This window comes from Trematomus bernacchii, unplaced genomic scaffold (genome assembly GCF_902827165.1).
Source record: "Trematomus bernacchii unplaced genomic scaffold, fTreBer1.1, whole genome shotgun sequence".
Classification (NCBI taxonomy): Eukaryota; Metazoa; Chordata; class Actinopteri; order Perciformes; family Nototheniidae; genus Trematomus; species Trematomus bernacchii.
Genome location: NW_022987560.1, coordinates 110,797 through 124,980, shown reverse-complemented (window position 1 = coordinate 124,980; position 14,184 = coordinate 110,797). Strand labels below are relative to the sequence as shown.

General features: G+C 41.5%; 1 protein-coding gene across 1 annotated transcript in view; it reads left to right on the top strand.

Annotated features, from left to right (window-relative positions):
• Positions 1-14,184, top strand: part of LOC117477333 (zinc finger protein 850-like) — a 195,115-nt gene that overhangs the window by 90,633 nt on the left and 90,298 nt on the right. The gene's annotated exons all lie outside the window — the stretch shown is intronic.

The window sequence follows — 14,184 nt, the reverse complement described above, 5'->3', positions numbered from 1 at the left end:
TTTGGCTAAATCTCTCTAAAAAGGTCAAATTTCACTTGTTTTGCATCAATCTTGATACAGGGTACTTATTATATGTTGTACTTTGGATTCCTAAAGCTTTTAGTCTACTAACCCATCATCCAAGGGTAGTTTTCACTATCTGTAAAAAATAATTTTTGGACGGACACTATAATTTACAGTTTTTTACTATGTAAAATCTGAATTTTCTTTAAAATAAAAAACATTTATATTGATTCTGACACTTCTACATCCAACTCACAGGTTTATCATTACTTTGAGAAAAGATTATTAATTTAACCCTTTTAGAAGGGAAGATATGGTCATTTGTTCTGGGAATGTCATTTTCGAGCCTGAGACCTGAAAAACAGGCTCAGAGTGGAACAGGTTAAAAAAATAAATAAAATAAAAACACACTAACCCTAACCCAAAGGTTTAAAAAAGTTATTGTTTAATGTTTTAAGGAGGTGACGCTACTCAGCCAATCAAATCGGTGCAGGCAGTGAGTCAGCACGATAGATTCAAACACACACAGAGATGAGACAAGAAGAGAGAAACAGTCGGAGTCATTTCAAATGGCGTGCTCAAAAAAGAGAAAGGTAGACAGCGAAAACAGAGCATTTCATGACATTTTCTCTTACTGGACCTTTTTGAAATGCAATTGAATACCCCTGCATTATAGCAACAACAACAATAATAATAATAGCAACAATAATTGGGAGGGGGGGCGCGGCTGTTCTTATTTTCTCTGAGGGGAGGCTCACCTTCCTACACTTTGAAAACCCCTGGTCTAGATATGACAAGTCATGGTTGATGACCTTCCGGGTCTGTCCAGCAGAGGGCGCTTGTTGCTTGCCACTGGTGCATAATACATTGGACTTGAAGCAAGTAACAACGTTTCTGTTTCTTGTCTGATATTTTCCCCATATTAGGGGCATAACATTTGGAGGCACTGCCGAGATTTGTGTGCGTTGTGGATCGGCTGCTGCAAGAGGTAGATGTCCCCAACTGTCACGCCGTCCTTCATAATTTACCCAGACATTGAGAGCAGGTGGTGAACCGGCTACAGTGAGATCCTGACAACCTGAGGAGGGAGTACATGCAATCTGAGGTGTTGCTACATACCAGGAAAGCTGCTACCAACCCCACATACGGTTAAAAGGGAACAAATCATACCGTTTAACCCATGCTCTAATGCAGAAATTGAGTCAGAGATGGAAAAATTACAGCTAGAAATAATCAGAAAACTGTGTGGGCTCCCCAAAGACACTTTGGTGGAGTTATGTAACTTTCTAATCATTGCAGGTCCAGAATTTGAGTTTGTTACAGGCAGGAGTCGAACAGCTCTCATGACATTGATTTCAAATCAGCATTCAGTGTTCACACACTGAAGTTGTATAAACGTAGCCGGCCGATCAGGGCGAGCCTACAGGCACACAGTATATAAGGCAGCCATGCCTCCTGACATACACCCTCTTCAGCGAGCGGCATAGGAAAGACAGGGCCCTTAGGTAGAGGGCTCCGCCTGTGCTTATATAACTAGGGTTACAATACGTAACCCCCCGTTATATCTCACACAGGCTCCGCCCTCTACTGGACTCTATGGGTACAGTGGGTGGAGCCCCGATGGATAAACGCCCTGTCGTCTACAACATCGACCCATCACACTGCCCCTGACCGGCCTTTGGTTAACAGCCACTGCACCCCAACTTCCTCTCATCCGGTTGTGACCGTGGAGAAGTCGGGGTCGCAGCTTACTTGGCTTGGTCTGAATAAGCCCATAGCTCCACCCTGCAGGTGCCAGCGCAAGTGACTAACACTGCGCACTACGTTTCCCAGGTCCCTACGGAGCATGGGGAGAACGTAAGTGCACCATGTCCCCCACACTCACACATGCTTACCTCGTGTAGAGTGTGCATGGACGATACTGGGGAAGGCTCTCCTGGCAGACACACCTGGGCGGTGGACTTCATCCTCCTCCCCGGCAAACGGAGCCATCCGCCCCGCTGGAATGGCGAACGTGAATGGCACCGCCTCGGCCATATCCTGGTCCCTCAAACACTCGAAGCAGAGGTGGTGGGGATCGGCGCCCGCTATTAAGCCAGGGCACGAAGGACAGGCCCGGGTCTCTAGAAGTGGCGACTCCATGAAGGTATGATAACTTCTTTCTTCTTCTTTCAAACGTTATACTTTTCACTGTCAGGTGTTGTCCTGCTCGCTGAAGAGAAAAGGATGACAGTCAGGAGGCGTGGCCGCCTTATATACTGTGTGCCTGTGAGCGCATTCAGGTAGGCTCGCCCTGATTGGCCGGCTACGTTTATACAACTTCCGTGTGTGAACGCTCGCGTATCATTGATGAGAGTAGTACCCATATTGAGAAACACCCTGTGTCTGCCGGTCCGGCGCGCTGTGAGGGGCAGGGCTCACACACAGCCCATGACACAGGGTGTTTCTCAATCGCGAGTACGCTTGCTTGGTAGCACATGTCTGCCGAGCATCTTGCTTCAGAAGCGAGTCAAGAATACTTCCTGGCATTCGGAAAACGAAGAGTGGAACAGGCTAGCAAGTGTGCAAGTGTGCGTCATATGAGAGGCCCCGCCTTACATCTTCCGCCACAGATTTGGGGAAATTGGTCCGTGCGCAAAGCATTGTGGGGATTTTAAGACCGCGGAGTCTACTCATGTGCAGCCTCGATATTTCTCCAAACGGAGTACGCCGGGCTCGGTAGATTTCCAAGTATGCTGGAGATTGGAACAGTACTTCGGAGGCACTCGATGACGTAGTATGCTTGAAATAGTGGCTCTGAAGCAGCTTTACTCGCGATTGAGAAACACCCACAGCCAGGTCAGGACACTCCGCGTGCAGCAGTGTAGCAGCCAAATTAATAATATAGAGATAAGCAGGAGACGACGTGTGACTTACTCAAGGGAAATTTGAAGTTGAATGGAAGTGGTTGCAAAACCTAATAACACATCTCCGGTGCGGGAATATTTTTGGATTAAAGCCAAATCAACGAGGCGAACCTACGGACTTGAATGAGCCGGGCGATTTGTCGCATTTGTTTTAAAAAGGTAGCAACAAAAGCTAGCAATACGACCAACCTTGAACTGCACCTGAAACACAACCACCCCATTCCTTTTTCCCAGCTGGGAGCAAACACGGCAGCTGGAGATGGAGAGCCCCCACCTTCCCTACAGTTTACAATCAAAGATGCATTTGCCCGACAATGCAAACATCTTTCTGTTCCTTGCTCGAAATCTTTGAAATACAGATTTGGATATGGCCTGTTGAGGCATCTGGGTCTTTGTATGGACAGTGGGCTGTACACTTGACTGTTGTTTTAAGGAGGTTTTTTTTGCTTGTGAGACAATGTGTGCTCATATTTATTTATTTATATATATATAAATATATATATATATATATAAATAAATATATATATATATATATATATATATATATATATATATATATATATATATATGAGAGAGAGAGCTCTGTTTTCCAGCCTGAGTCTATTTAATTGATTGTTTTGGTTGTGTGTGATTTTAATTAATTTGTTATAATTAAATGTATTTGTTTTATTTATTATATATAATTTATATATTTGAATATTATTTCACATTTCATTTGCAATGTTGAATGTTCAATAAAAAATTCAGTTTCAAAGGATTTACTTGCATTATTATTATATATTATCATTATGTCAGTGGTCTAAAATGGTCTTACAACGGTGCCGACAATATTATCGTTTATCGCAATAATTTCCGGGAAAATTTATCGTCCAACAAAATTAATTATCGTGACAGGCCTAAGTGTACCATGTTGTTGTTTGGCATAGTACATTGGACTTGAAGCAAGTAACAACGTCTCTGTTTCTTGTCTGATATTTTCCCCATATAAGGGACATAACACTAACAGATGTTGATGCAGATTTTTTACCGAATGTAATGTGTTTAACCTGTTAAGCCCGAGAGCCTTTTATCGTATAGGCGCATGCGTTTCTTTCTTTTTTTTAAATGAGCCCTGAGCGAAAAGATGCTAATGCACTTAGCACATTACTCACGGTAAAAATACCCTTATTACTCATCGTAACTGCACATACAAGATATCAGATTGAAGCTGAGATTCCACAGATTCTATAGGTATTAGGATCATCACTGAGCGATCAGAACTCGCGACAGGGAAAGCAAACACAGACATCACAACACGTAGCTTTACGGAGCATTCACGAAACATCGTCTTACCTTAGCTGTTGTTCTGATCAAAAGTCGTGTTCAATGGCATTAAAACGATAAAAACGCTGCTGAAGGTTAATCCAATGGTTAATCCAATGTGTCTGTAACTTTGAAATGATTACTGATAATCCATCATTCCATTTTTATGTCAAAAACTGAGATTTCATATTAGCTGCTAATGATAGCTACCAGAGTGTATGACAGCTTCCTGTTCCGGGGTATTCTGGCTATGCATCACTCATACACCAATGGGTGATGTTTAGATGGATTTTAGGAACTTCCCCTCGATTCTATTGGCTCTAACGGTTAAAAAGAGATGTCAATCATCAAAATCGAACGACGGGGCCAGAGATATGGAAAATCCACCCAAATGACCCCAGAAGTGTTTTCTTTTTTCTAAATCTCTCGAAAAAGGTAAAATGTCACTTGTTTTGCATCAATCTTGATACAGGGTACTTATTGTGTTATAGTTTGGATTCCTAAAGCTTTGAATCCACTATCCCATCATTCAAGGGTGGCTTTCACTATAAGTAATTTCTTTTTTTTGGACGGACACTATAATTTACATTTTTGTACTATGTTCAATCTGAATTTACTTAAATATTTAAAAAATCTATATTGATTCTGACTTTCTACATCCAATTCACAGGTTTATTATTGCTTTGAGAAAAAAGATTATTAATTTAACCCTTTTAGAAGTGAAGTTATAGTAATTTGTTCTAGGAATGTCATTTTAGAGCCTGAGACCTGAAAAACAGGCTCAGGACTTAACAGGTTAAGAGACTTTTAAAAACACATTCAAAGAGTTCGTTTATCCTTGGAGGGTGATTTATCCGTGCTTTTATACGTTAAACCGTGTTTTTGTTGCCTCCCGTTCTTTGTTCGTAGCTTTTTATGTGGCTAATCGGTAAACATAAGTAAAGACATTAACCTGTTAAGCCCCGAGCCTGTTTTTCAGGTCTCAGGCTCGAAAATGACATTCCCAGAACAAATGACCATATCTTCCCTTCTAAAAGGGGTAAATTAATAATCTTTTTTCTCAAAGTAATGATAAACCTGTGAGTTGGATGTAGAAGTGTCAGAATCAATATAGATGTTTTTTATTTTAAAGAAAATTCAGATTTTACATAGTAAAAAACTGTAAATTATAGTGTCCGTCCAAAAATTCTTTTTTACTTATAGTGAAAACTACCCTTGGATGATGGGTTAGTAGACTAAAAGCTTTAGGAATCCAAAGTACAACATATAAGTACCCTGTATCAAGATTGATGCAAAACAAGTGACATTTGACCTTTTTAGAGAGGTTTAGCAAAAACCACCCCACCTCTGAGATGATTTGGGTGAACATTTTGTTTTTCTTCATATCTCTGGCCCCCCTTGGTCGATTTTGATGGTTGACACCTCTTTCTGACCGTTAGAGCCAATTGAATCGAAGGGGGAGTCCCCCACACACACTCATTGTGAAAACAAAATGTGGGGGCTTTGCGCATGCAGGGTTGCATCAGAGTGAAGCGATCTCTCGCTCTGACATCTGGAAACGAAAAAGCAGTTTTATTGCTTATGGATTATCAGAAATCATTTCAAAGAGGACACAGACACATTGGATTAACCTATGGATTAACTGCAGTATCGTTTTTTATCGTTTTAATGCCACCTGTTTTGACCAAGGTAAGCCATGTTAGCGTTTGTAGCTACCTAGCGCCACATGTTTTGATGTACGTTTTCATTTATAGAGTCGCAAATGTTTATCACTGAGTGTTGAGGTGGGCACCCAACGATTCTGTGTCACCAGACGATGCTAATCGATGGGTTGGCTGTGCATCTAGGATAAGTAATAAGGGAGTTATGAGTGAGTTTAGGTGCAGTGATAGGTTAGCATTTTTTCGCTCGTGGGTAATTCAGAGGCTCAGTGTTAGCATTGTGGGTTTTCTTTGGGAAATATTTTTTAAAAGATCAGTTAGCTGAGTTTCTTCCCGTTACATGGATATAAAACATTCATAGTTTATTAAATATTAAGATTCCTTAGACGTTGTTTCCTGCAAATGACGAGTTTATCCACCCGGTACCGTGGGGGGCGGTGCGTAAGAGGTCTGTGACGTTACACACAGGGGTCAAGGAATAGTGGATAGGAAAAGACGATAGGAACTGATGTTGACAATTCGACTACAACCCAGAACAAACTGCTAACTCAACATGAACTATCAAAAACATCCCAATAGAACACAACAACAATAGAAGTTTAAAGTCACAACATTTTATTAACCAAACAGATTATTGGAGAAACTAGTCGGCAGATTAATGAACAGTGAAACTAAATTCCTTCAATGCAGCTTAACGAGGCTAGCAGTTGAGATATAATATTAAAAAAAAAGGAATAACAAGGCTATTAGAAAGCCATTGTAGAAACACAGCATAGTAAAACATTTCTTCATAGTTCAGGAACCATTACAAACATGAATTAAATTGGAGAAACAGCATCTCTGTGGCCTTGTGTTGGCATAGTGTGAACGCTGGTTAGAACATAAAAAACTGTTGTAATAATAAAGCTTTATTTATACAGCACTTTTCATACAGCACATGCAGCTTTACAAAATGGCGACACATCACAAGTTAAAAATAAACAACAAGAAAGTCCCCTCAGATGTTAAAGGAGAGGTGTCATGGCCATTTCCACTGATCATAATTCCATTGTTGAGGTATACTAAAATAGATTTATACTGTGCATTTTTCCAAACTCACATTGGTTCCTCATACAGCATCTCTGTAAACTACGTGTATTCACTGAATTTCACTCTCTGCCTTTAACGGCTCGTTGTAGCTCCAAAAGCTCCAGCCCCCACCCTCCCTGTGAGCACAGTGTGCTCTGATTGGTCGGGACGTTGTGAATCGCGCTGAGCTCCGTGGAGGTGTTGTTTCCTTGTTTAGGATACATAGCGAAACACAGCCAAACTCATCCTGAGCACACACAAAGTCACATCCGAAGTAAAAACAATAAGTGTGACTTGATATTGAGTAAGAAAAAGGTTGATAAACGCTGTGAGAATGGGTCTGCAGAGAGAATGGGTCTGCAGAGAGAATTTTGCCGCGATCCCAACTGTCTGTTATCAGCCTGCAGCCAGGGAGGAGAAATCAGCTGAGCTGCCTGCTCCCAGCACACAGATGTGTGTGTGAGGAAGTCCGTGGATTGGTCAATTTCGACCAATCAGCGGGGGCTTAACGTAACGGCTCCGCGGACGTAACGTAACGGCTCCACGGATTGGTCCATTTCGTTCCGGGTACGGCTTGACATCATGCCGTACCCGGAAGACTCAAATGGGCAGTGACGTATCTCCAACGAGGCGTTTTGGGGAGGTATTTTCTGTGTTAGAGTTTTACTCGCTACAGGGTGTACTTTGAGGGTTTTGACTCTGCACACCGTTTACATGCATAAAAACCTTCATAACACACAAGGGGACGGGGAATAACCGGAAAAGCATGACACCTCTCCTTTAAGACCTTTAGAGATACATGCAGCAAAATATAACATTTTAACAGGTTAAGATACACGAGGAGGTAAAAGGTATGATAAAAACAAATGAAATACAGTCAAAAAGATTATGATTTATCTCGGAAAGATAAGATACAAGAAAAATGAATAGATGCAACAATATAAAACCCTATCAAATAAAGTGAACATATAGGTACAACAGAAATAAAAACAAAAAAATTAATAGTAATAAAATCGTCATAATTCTAATAAAGGTTAAACGATTCAAATATAAAGAAAACAACGTAAAAATAAATGTTGTTATTGAAACTGTTAAAGGTGGGGTAGGTCATTTTGGAGAAACCAGCTCGAGTGCGCTAGAATTTGAAAATACACAGCTGGAAAAAATCTGCCACTTCCTTACAGAGCCCCTCCTCCAACACACACGAACGCGCACATGACCAATGAGGGCACGAGATAAGTTTGTGCACAGATGGAAGGCTGACAGGCAGGTAGGCCATCCAGTTATTTTAGCCGGGCCGGCTCAAATGATTGGTCATACTTTTTATAGTATTACGGCTTCCACAGATGAATTTTTTTAATGGATTTTTTGTCAAAGCACTAAAGATATTCATTGCTATCGGGATGTTAAGAGCATTCCATGGAATATAACAAAAAGTGTATCTCGAGCCGGTTTCTCAAATTTCTACCCCACCTATAAATGACTAATATAAGATAAAACCCTTTCTATATCATAAATAAAACAATATAACAGTAGGTAAATAATAAAGACTAAAAGACCATTTAAAGTGGGGGGTTGCTAATAAAAAGCTAATCTAAAGAGATGTGTCTTGTGGACGATGCCCCTGCAAAAGTGCCCTAAATGAACTGGAGAAAGAGAGTTATCCTGTAGCTGTGTGTAGTGTCGTGGTGCAGGACGCAGTATATATGTTGTGCAGCTCTGGATGTCCGTGCATGCAAACTCTGTGTAACTGTGTCGCTGTCTGCGTGGCTGCTGCGCACTTTATTTCCACATTCAGCAGTTGTTCGTCTCTGAACTCCAACACACACTCACGCACAGGCAGATAAAGAGAGAGTCTCACACAGCTGTTACAAGTCTGACCTCCAAAATTATACTAAAACCTTATATGGCTGTAATAAAGGACACATCAAGCCCCGATTGAAAAGCATGAAATAACCAGAAATAGCACAAAAGCGTTGTTTTCTCTCTCAGTATTCGCTTAGGAATGCTAATGATTTGCATAGAAATTACACATTAATTAACGCTTCATCTGTGAACGTTTTATTTCATTTAATAATGTCCACTGAGCCTCTCTGATATGTCCTGGTGTTCTACAGTTTTGCAGCGTAGTGGATAAAAGGCAAGGCAAGGCAAGGCAAGGCAAGGCAAGGCAAGGCAAGGCAAGGCAAGGCAAGGCAAGGCAAGGCAAGGCAAGGCAAGGCAAGGCAAGGCAAGGCAAGGCAAGGCAAGGCGATTTATATAGCACCTTTCAACAAATGGCAATTCAAAGTGCTTTACAAAAATGGAAGACATTAAGAAAATGGCATTTAAAATCAGTCATTAAAAATAAAAGATAATAAAATAAACATTAAAAGAAAAAATACATGGATAAAAGTTACAGTGCAGTTTAAGATATGAATAGTTCAATTAAAAGTAGCGGCAAAAAGAAAAGTCTTCAGCCTGGATTTAAAAGTAGTAAGAGTTGCTGCGGACCTGCAGGTTTCTGGGAGTTTGTTCCAGATGTTTGGAGCATAATAACTGAACGCTGCTTCTCCATGTTTAGTTCTGACTCTGGGGACAGAAAGCTGACCAGTCCCTGAAGACCTGAGAGTTCTGGATGGTTCATAATTTAGCAGTAGGTCAGACATGTATTTTGGGCCTAAACCATTCAAAGCTTTATAAACCAGCAACAATATTTTGAAATCTATTCTTTGACACACAGGAAGCCAGTGTAAGGACTTCAGAACAGGAGTGATGTGATCCACTTTCTTAGTGTTAGTGAGGACTCGAGCAGCGGCGTTCTGAATTAGCTGCAGCTTTCTAATAGATTTTTTAGTGAGACCTGTGAAGACACCATTACAGTAGTCCAGTCTACTGAAGATAAAAGCATGGACAAGTTTTTCCAAATCCTGCTGTGACATTAGTCTTTTAATCCTGGATATATTCTTTAGGTGATAGTAGGCTGATTTAGTAACTGTTTTAATGTGACTGTTGAAACTCAGGTCAGAGTCCATGACTACACCTAGATTTCTGGCTTTATCTGTTGTTTTGAACATTGCAGACTGAAGCTCAGCGCTAACTTTTATACGTTCTGCCTTGGCTCCAAAAACCATTACCTCAGTTTTATCTTTGTTTAATTGGAGAAAGTTCTGACACATCCAGTCATTGATTTGTTCAATGCACTTACTTAGTGTTTGAATTGGAGCATAATCTCCTGGTGAAATTGTTACGTAAATTTGTGTGTCATCCGCATAGCTATGGTAACTTATTTTTTTGTTTTTCATTATCTGAGCCAGTGGTAGCATGTAGATGTTAAAGAGAAGAGGCCCGAAGATGGAGCCTTGAGGTACCCCACATGTCATATTTGTAAACTCAGATGTGTATTTACCTATAGAAACAAAGTTTTTTCTGTCCTTTAAGTAGGACTCAAACCAATTTAGAACTGTTTCCGAAAGTCCCACCCAGTTTTCTAGTCGGTCTAGTAATATGTTGTGGTCAACAGTGTCAAACGCAGCACTGAGATCTAATAATACTAACACTGAAGTTCTGCCACTGTCTGTGTTTAAGTGGATGTCATTGAAGACCTTTACAAGAGCAGTCTCAGTGCTGTGGTTTGGACGAAATCCTGACTGGAACACATCCAAACAGTTATTTAAATGCAAGAACTTACTCAACTGTTGAAATACAACTTTTTCAATGATTTTACCAAGAAATGGTAGGTTTGATATTGGCCTGTAATTGTTCATTACTGAAGCATCTAGATTATTCTTTTTTAAGAGCGGTTTAATGACTGCAGTTTTCAGGGCCTGTGGAAAAATACCTGAGTGAAAAGATGTGATTACTATATGAAGTAGATCTGAGGCCATGCAATGAAAACATCTTTGAAAAATCCTATTGGAATAATATCAAGGCAGCAGGAGGAGGATTTCAGAAGTTGAATAATGTCCTCTAAGTTTTATCTATCATTAATCTGATGGAATTGTGTCATGGTGTTTGAATGGATATTAGGTGGACACAGGGACAGCACATTTGCTGTACCTGATGCAGAGGCACTGACTGCTTGTCTGATTTTCTGAATTTTGTCAGTGAAGAAGGAGGCAAAATCATTGCATGCCCTGGTGGATAGAAATTCAGATGCTACTGACACTGGGGGGTTAGTTAGTCTGTCGACGGTAGCAAACAAGGCACGTGCGTTGTTTTTGTTTTTGGTAATGATGTCAGAGAAGAAAGACTGTCGTGCGTTTTTCAATTCCAAATTATAAAGGCCAAGTCTCTCTTTATAGATTTCAAAGTGAACCTGGAGATTTGTTTTTCGCCACCTACGTTCAGCTTTTCGACACTCTCTTTTTTCTGTTCTCACGGTCATGGCCTTTCTCCATGGAGATATTTTCTTGCCAATCACTTCCTTTACCTTAGTTGGAGCAATGGCATCTATAACGTTTTTAATTTTTTAATTAAAATGATCTACTTGCTCATTTACTGAGATGTTAGCAGGGGCAAGTGTGGATGAAAAATTATGAGTAAACATTTCCCTAGTATTTTCTGTTAAATATCGCTTTGTGGTTACCTCTTTCTGAACATTTTTGTGAACAGAAATAGAGCTCTCAAAGAAAACACAGAAATGATCAGAGAGTGCAACATCAGTCACCACAACCTTTGAGATATTCAGACCCTTTGAGATAATTAAGTCCAGAGTGTGCCCCTTATTGTGCGTGGGCTCCGCCACATGCTGAGTCAGTCCATAGTTATCAAGAACACAAAACAGTTCTTTAGCCCCTCTGTCCTGGGGGTTGTCAACATGGATGTTAAAATCACCAACAATGACTAAACGGTCAAAGTCAATACACACTATCGACAGCAGTTCAGTAAAGTCATCAAAAAAGCTTGCACAGTATTTGGGTGATCTATAGATATTTAGGAACAGAGCTCGAGAGGAGCATTTCAGCTGAAGGGCCACATATTCAAAAGAAGCATTGAACAAAATAGCAACTCCACCCCCTTTCTTATGCATTCTTTCCTGACTCATAAAACTAAAGTTGGGAGGGGTTGATTCGATAAGAACAGCTGCACTGTTATTTTGTTAAATCCAAGTTTCCGTTAAAAACATAAAATTGAGATTGTGCTCAGTGATAAAATCATTGATTAAAAATGTTTTTCCTGCCAAAGACCTGACATTTAATAAAGCTAGTTTAAGTTTGTTAAATACACTATCAGTAAAAACATTTGTGACAAGCTGTGGCTGACATGGAATCACTGCTAAATTTGATAACCTCACACAAACGTTTGAGCACTTCCTGTTTCTAAGCTGATTCGCCGCTCTTAATCTATTACCTATCAACACAGATATCGGCAAAGCTACAGGCAGGAAGGGCCCTGGCATGTGCTGGAAAGAGTTGAGAGTGCCAAACGCCCTTGAGCCTGGACCCAGCACATATCAGTAAGAGTTTGTTGCGTTTTGTACACACACATCCTTATCAGGCTTCAGAGACTGCAGATGCTTTCTTGAAGGGAGGGGAGGTGGTTGACGTAGGCACGGTGATGAAGACGGGGGAGATGGTGCGCGTCTCTGCTTCGGTGATTTTGGTGGGCGTTGTGGAAGGGCGGGGGTAAAGGACATGCTGCCAGGGGGGGGAGGTGGTTGACGTAGGCTTGTCTTCGGTGATTTTGGTGGGCGTCGTTGAGGGGCGGGGGTAAAGGACATGCTGCCAACCCTGCGTATCGCCTTCATGCGGTCATCGAACTCCAGGGGGGAGGGCGAGGGTGAAAGGGTGAGTGGAGAGTAGAGAGAGCTGGGGGATGAATGAAGAGTATCCTCAAAGGCGTTGACAGGGGGGGTGACGGGCAGTGGAGACTCCTCCATTTGTGTCATAGGTCTCCCATAATCAGAACATTCCTCAGGCAGGTGCAGTGATACTTCTTCAGGGTTTTCTGCGTGATGTGTTGTGTCTTTCTCCTGTTTTGATTCCTCTTGCCGCTTGTCCTTGGCAGAGGGAACAGATTGATGACGCAGGCAGTTGAATATGTTAGAGATAAACAATTTCACTCCCGACTTGTTCAGGCAAACTCCATCTGCCTTAAAAAGATGTCTGCGATCCCAGAAAAAGTTAAAATTGTCAATAAAATGGACAGAATGGTCAGTACAGGCAGCTGAAAGCCACGTGTTCAGTGCAAACAGTCTGCTGAATCTCTCCACTCCTCTTCTGACTGGCGGTAGAGGGCCACTGATGAACACCTCCGCATTTAGAGAGCTGACAGTTTCCAACAGACATTTAAAGTCTTCTTTCAGCGCTTCTGACTGTTGTTTCACAACATCATTTGTTCCAATATGTAGTACCACATTCTTCACAGTCGGATGTTCAGCCCCAATATGCAGGATCTTCTCAGCCAAGTCAGAGACCATATTCTTGGGAAAACAGAGTACTTTGGTGTTGTTCTTACTACACAGACCTTTTACATCTCTTACAGCAGTCACCCACAATCAGAGTTTCAGGCCCAGCCGTTAGCTTTCCCTCTAGACTTTTACTTTTGGAGTAGCTATTGGTCCTTACCCTGCTGTGTGAAGAGGACAGGTTATCCAGGTCATCAGAAAGAGATCTCCGGTTCTCGGTCAACGGAGCGTATCTGTTCTGGATTGGCACACTTGGTGGTTTAGGAGGATTGTTTGTAGTTCTCCCTTTAGCAGCTGTCCACGGCTGCTTCCTAGTATGAATAGGGGTTGAAGAGGCACTCTTCCTGGGTGATAACAATGCAGGCCAGCCGGTCGCATCACAGATTTCAGAGCGCTGGGCTCTGCCAGTTATTCGTCCTCCCAAATCCCATGGAAATGATTTACTCTTAGGCTTTGCACCCAGAGAGTTCCAGGGAGGACTACCACTTGTAGATTTATTACCCAGTACACAGCCCTCCTGTTCCTTGGAAACCTTGTAGCTGCTAACTAGCTGTGAGTTAGCATACCCTTTTCCATTATTTTGCAACACTGGTAAAGTGGTGTTATTCCCACAACATAGTCCATTCACTTCCACGTTAACTTCCAACCGTTGCATTTTCATTTCCAACACAGCCATCTTCTGTAGAAGTTTGTGGAAGTCATCTGTAGAGAACGGAGGCATTTTGCTGCTAACTAGCTTAAGCTAAATAGCATGCAGTAGCCTACCAGGCTTAAGCTGTTGCTAGGCCACGCTACTGTAAGACTGAGGTCGTCGTAAAAATGTTGAAATATGGCTGAAACCCTCCGTCTATTTACG